Source organism: Diabrotica virgifera, chromosome 1 (assembly GCF_917563875.1).
Source record: "Diabrotica virgifera virgifera chromosome 1, PGI_DIABVI_V3a".
Classification (NCBI taxonomy): Eukaryota; Metazoa; Arthropoda; class Insecta; order Coleoptera; family Chrysomelidae; genus Diabrotica; species Diabrotica virgifera.
Genome location: NC_065443.1, coordinates 157484695 through 157491494, shown reverse-complemented (window position 1 = coordinate 157491494; position 6800 = coordinate 157484695).

Sequence of the window (6800 nt, the reverse complement as noted above, 5' to 3'; positions counted from 1 at the left end):
TTTTAAGTAGAACTAATAGGGGAATACAAATTTTAATGTCAAAATTATACGGAGTGACGGATAAAAAAATTGAACGTATTAAATGAGTGCTGAAAGGCGTATGTGGCGCCCTCTGGGCAACACATAACTTTTGGTAGGGAATTTAGTTTTCTCGTCCCGAAAAACCCCCACACACCAAATTTCGTGTTGATTTCTCATGCCTGTCAGGAAATATTCAATAATAAATAAAAAAAAAGTTTAACTTTGACACCCTGTATCTCGGTTATTAAAAACTTTGTACTAAGGTAAGTTAGCTTAAATCGGCCTATTTTAACCTCAGGAACCTGAGGTTAAGCTATGGCCTATTCTTTACCAAACACCCTGTAGTAGTATTTTTTATTTTGACGACACCCGATTTAGGCATCGAAACGTTAATAAAATTATTTTTTTCAATTTAATTGTGGCTTATTTCCCATCTAAATAGTTAATTATACAAATTCCACAAGCAAATAGCTTCAGAGCAACATTATTTTTTATGTTGTTCTTTTGTGTTAATATATTATTGTTTATATCCCAACAACGTTTAATTATTTACTAATACCTAAATCACTTAAATATTTTTCCACAGCAGTATGTATATAAAATCAAAGTCAATAGCCGTTAGCATTAATGCATGTATATTAATTGGACCGCATTATGTAATAACGGATTAACCGCCAAAAGTCCAAAATCGAGATATTAGTGCCATCTTGCAGCTAGGGTGCAAATCTATGTATAAAAATATGTTTTTTGTAAAAAAATTTAAAAAAAAGTTGTTTTTAAATGCCTGTATTAAGCGACATTTTTTATTTTATTAAAAAAAATCTCACATTATGATTTGTAATATCGAACTAAACGCCAATAATGGTACATAATCCATTGTCATAAACAAAAATCCGCATCTTTGTAAGTGTAATAACAAATCAAGCGCCACGAATAGTCGGTTAATTCTTTATTACAAAACATAACATATGTACCAACGTTTAAGATATCGAATTAAAAGACATCCTTTGTCAGGTAACATCAGATTATGCGCCAAATATGTCTCTTAATCCGGTATTCGGATCTTAACTCATGCATATCTTAAAAAATCATTAACGAATTAAGCGACATTTGATCGAATAACTTTTAAAATATAAATTATTTTTAAAAAATTTTAAACACATGTAAAATCTATTTACATTTGCATTAATATATTAAATATGAAACATGTCAGTACTATATTTTAGAAATAGTACCAAAAACAAGTTTAAAGTCTTTAAACCGATTTATCTCAAAACTACATTTTGGCGCTTAATCCGCTATTACATAACGCGGTCCAATTATGTACTAAAAAAGCTAGCTGGATTCAACACTCTGGTGTCCAAATCTGCTAGTATTTGTAACTGTACTGTTTTTCCAAACCCTAACTGATTTCAACACCCTAGTGTCAACACACGCTAGCGTCTGTAAACGTACTGTTTTTCCAAACCCTAACTGATTTCAACACCGTGGTGTCAACACGCGCTAGCATGTGTAAATGTACTGTTTTTCCAAACCCTAACTGATTTCAACACCCTGGTGTCTACACACGCAAGCATCTGTAAATATGCTACCGGGTGTACCAATCAAACTGTGATCTTTTCTCTCAAAGTTCGCGTTACCCTGTGCAATATTTTAGCATTTATAAAATACTGAAATTAAAACCCAACTACATAATTATAGCCTCATGTTTTATTAACATTCTGTTTTTTTTGGTTCATTCGCTTTTGATTCATTCATTCTTATGTTGGATAATAAAAAAGTTAGGTAATTTAACAACTAGCCTTGTTTTTCATCAATATAGGATGTTTTTAAATAAGTATGGCAACTCTAAAGCGGCCCATAAATTGCGTTCTTGCTCGACAGTTTTGTTCGATGAGCAAGTCTGTTCGAACAAAAATGATTATTGCATCATTTTTGCAAGCGAGCAAGAACGATAGTTTTCAACCCACACACTTCCGTTTTGCATCATTTTTGTTCGAACAGACTTGCTTGTCGAACAAAACTGTCGAACAATAACGCAATTTGTGGGCCGCTTAAGGGGTAATTCTGCATGAAAAAATAATGACAGTTTGCGGTTGATTTATAAACGTATGCCTGCAAATGCTTCGTCTCCGAGATAGGGGTGTTAAAATTTTACAATCTAGGGTAATAGGATAGGGGGTGTTTCTTACAATCTGACGATTTATTTATTGCCCAAAACCGGTTAAAATATGCAAGTAAAATTTGGTGGGTTTTAAGAGGTAGTTATTGCGGGTTTTTTATATACAATTAGGATTTATTATTATATATAATTATTCCCATTTGAATATACTTGAATACAATTAGGAATTTAATATTCACCATTGGCGCGCATACAGGTAATATGACCCGTATGTGCGCCAATGGTGAACATAAAATTCTTAATTGTATGTTAAAAATGCACAATAACTAGGTACCTGTTAAAACCCACCAAATTTCATTTGCATATATATCAACAGGTTTTAGAGCAATAAATAAATCGTCAGTTTGTAAGATAAATCTCAACACCCCCTATCTCGGACATACGTTTATAAAGCAAACTGTCATTATTTTTCCATGAAGAATTAACCCTTTAAGTTTGCCATACTCATTTCAAAACACCATGTATTGATCAAAAATAAGGCTAGTTGTTAAAGTATTACCTAACTTCTATATTTACCCCAGTTAATAGGGAAAAAAACATGCAAAAATGTTAAGCAGGGTTTTGAAGGTGCTAAACGGTAGATGAGAGATAACTGATGATAATTCCGTGAAGACGTACAGCTAATTTTTCTTCTTCTTTTTTTTTTTAACAGGTACAAAGAATGAAAAACTCAGTTTTTTGACTATAAAACGTTTCTTGTTAATTTTAGAGAAAAATGTTTTAAATAAATGTTGTAGATCTTAAAAAGTTCTTTAATTTGATAGTACTCATATTAATATACCTAAACAATTGACCGAGATAATTGCAAACAACTCTCATTTTTGCACTAATTTTTAAATATTAATAGCTTTACTGTTTACATAATGATATATAATTTAACTACTTTAAATTATGCCACTTAATAGTTTATTCAAGTGCACTAAATTTCAACCGGATTGACCAAATAGTTTATGAATTATTCAATTTGTTTATCCCAGAGAGCAATTGTTTATACAACTGTTCTTGCCCTAACAGTGAATCTAGAGATATTTAACAAATCGCAATCAATTATTCGAGACTCTACTTCTAAGATGCATTAAGAAAAAATTAACATTTTATTAAAATTGTTATTAAAAAACCCGTTTAAAAAAGACCCTACTTTCTAGGTTATAAACAATTTGAATAACTTTGACAGTTTTTATGGCACACGCTTGCATGTTGGCTCACTGAAAAGCTGGTGAAAAAATATATATTAAAGAAAAAATAATTTATATGACAAATAGAATTTTTTTTTATAAATCAAATTTTGCATTGTTTATAAACATTAAGAGCTGAAAATTTAACATATTATATATATATGGAAATCTATATTTTACGATCCAGTTTATAGATTGCATATGCAATGAAATAATAAAAACTTATGACCTGTTAAACTGATGGTACTCGTGAAACACCACCAACGAAAGTGAAGGTGGGAACTGTTCGAGCTTCGCTTCCTTTTTTGGAGAAAAACTGCAACATATTTATCACCTTCCATAGCACGCACAACCTTCTTTTTTAACTGGAGTAGCTCAAGAAAATACTAAAAACTGTGCAAATTTTACCTTACATAATTGAAAAATTGAAAAATCCCGTGAAAATCAGTTGATTCAATTTTACTATAAAAGTTATTGAATTTTACAAGTATTTTTAAAAAAATTTTTAAATTATTAAGTAAAGTATATTTTTTATATAAATATAAAATAATTATAAATTAGTACAATACATTATTTATTTTTTTTATTTGAAATAATTAAAAAGTATTTAAAAGTCCTTAATAGTTTTTAAAAAACTAATTTTTGTTTTATTTGTGTTTTTGAATTGTTATGAAATGTTATGTAATTTAATGAACCTTTTAATATTTGTTTAGGTATGCATCTAATAAGTATAAATATGTAATATGTTTGCATTATTTAATGATGTATGTTTAAGTTTAATAATTAGAATAAAATTCAAATATTGGTTTTGCTAGTAATATATATATTTTAATAATTTTTATAAAATATAAAATTATAAAAATAAAAAACTTAAACAACTTATTCAATTTTCAGCTCTTAATGTTCATAAATAAAGGAAATAAGATTTATTGAAAAAAACTTCTAACTTGATTTCTATTGGTCATATAAAATCCTTTTTACTATTTTAATGTGTATTTTTTCACCAGCTTTCAGTGCACATCATACAAGCGAGTAACATAAAAACTGTCAAAGTTATTCTAATTGTTTATAACCTAAAAAGTAGGGTCTTTTTCAGACGGTTTTTTTAATAACAATTTTGATCAAATTTTAAAACGTTTTCAATACATCTTAAAATTAAAGTCTCAAATAATTGATTGCAATTTGTAAACTATCTCTAGAGTCACTGTTAGGGCAAGAACAGTTGTTTAAACAATTGCTCTCTGGGATAAACAAATTGAATAACTTAAAAAATATTTGGTCGATCTGGTTCAAATTTAGCACACTGAAATAACCCATTAATTGGCATAATTATCGTTGTGCATAAAATACAGTTATTAATATTTATAAATTAATGCAAAAATGAAAGTTTTTTACAATTATCTCGGTCAATTGTTTATATATTTTAATATTTTTTCCACCAAATTGAAGAACTTTTTAAGGTCTACAATATTTATTTGAAACATTTTTCTCTAAAATTGATAAGAAACGTTTTATAGTCAAAAAAACTTAGTTTTTCATTCTTTGTAACTGTTTTAAAAAAAGAAGAAGAAAAATTAGCTGTACGTCTTCACGAAATTATCATCATGTATACCTCATCTATCGCTTAAAACCTTCAAAACCCTGCTTAACATTTTTACGTGAAATCGATGATTATTTTCCCTATTAACTGGTGTAATTATCCAACATAAGCGAATGAATCGAAAAACAGAATATTAAGAAAGCCTGAGGCTATAAACATGTAGTTGGGTTTTAATTTCAGTATTTTATAAATGCTATAATATTCCACAGGCTGACGCGAACTTTGAGAAAAAATCACAGTTTGGTAAACGGCCAGTACACAATGACAATTTATCTGTCTAGCAACAATATTATTACAACAATATCGTTCAAGAATACGGCTATAAGATAGGTATTAAAAAATTACTTAAATCGGAAAACAGGCTTAGGAAATATGAGACATTAAAATTACCAATTTTTAAGGTGGTGCCTTAATTTCTTGGAGAAACGTAAAATATACCCAAACAATACATACTGTTTCAAATATTCGAAGAAAAAGCGATTACAAAAATTGCTATTTGGCATATGTATGTACATTTTAGATTATACAATAACTCACACACAGCCAACGAAATTGACAATGAGAGGTAGCTTGAAAACAAAAAACTCTGTTCTTATGGGGCAGAGAATAGATAATAGATAAATACGATTTACATAGGTATAGATAAAGAATCCACTACACCAAATGTTGATATCCAAGCAACATACACTGTTTCACAGCGTTTTAATAGTGAAATAATTGTAGAACACTTTGTTGAATTTTTGTAAATGGAATTTTGTTTCGACATGCCGTGCTGGGGCCCCTGAATGTCGGGGGCCCCGTATAATTGATACGGCTTATACATCGGTAGCTATGCCTCTGATAAACAACTTCCGGTATAACCGGAAGTAGCAAATATATGAAAAAATTTTCATTAAATAGATCAGTCTTCAAGACCCCTTTACTTCAATTTTCATGATTCAGTTGGCTTTAGTTCTCGAGATATTTGTAATAGGCCCTTTATCTGCCTCATCCTGCATAGTTGATGTTCTTTAAGAGTTTTAAATACGGTGAAGTTGCTCACACTCAATAAGTTTGTCATTTTTTCGAGTACTTGTTTCAGGTGATTCCGCAATTAATTGGAGAACTGCTTCTTCTAGCACAGTTCATATTATTCGATTGCACCTGTAATCAGCCGTTTGTTGCTTAAATGTACCATGTTGGCACAAACTTTTATGAAGACGTGCATATATTGTGTGATAAGATACTCTACATCCTGGATACAACTCAGCACACAATCGTCGAGCTTGTGACTATTTCCATTGATACGACCATAGGCACAATGCATGTCTGATAATTCCACATTCGTAAAATGTTCTATTCTTTTCGATGAAAGAGAACAGTCACTAACAATAATGTTTCAACAAACTAAGCTTAACTTATTCACTGCCAATCTAAGAGAATGGAACTCGGCTAGAAGCCATTCTGTTGAACGGAACCTGATTGAAGTATTCATATTACTCGCTGACGCGTGAACGGTACCTGACTGAAGTAACCATATCACGCGCTGGCGCGTGATCGGCAGCGAATAGGTTAATAATGAAGAACCGCTAATTTGACATTTCTTATTTAACATTAGATACATGTTGACAGTGACCGGAGCTGAATAAAATAACTGATAAATATTGCCAGTAGCATAATAGTAGACAATTTATATTTTATAAAGAAATGAAAAATGCAAGTTAAGATGTTGTATTTTTTGCTTAAAAACGGCAGATCGTGTGAGAAAACGAAACATAAAATTTTTTGTCACAGATTAAGCGAGGAATTAAAAAATGATTTTTAATTTGAAATATCTCAGTGG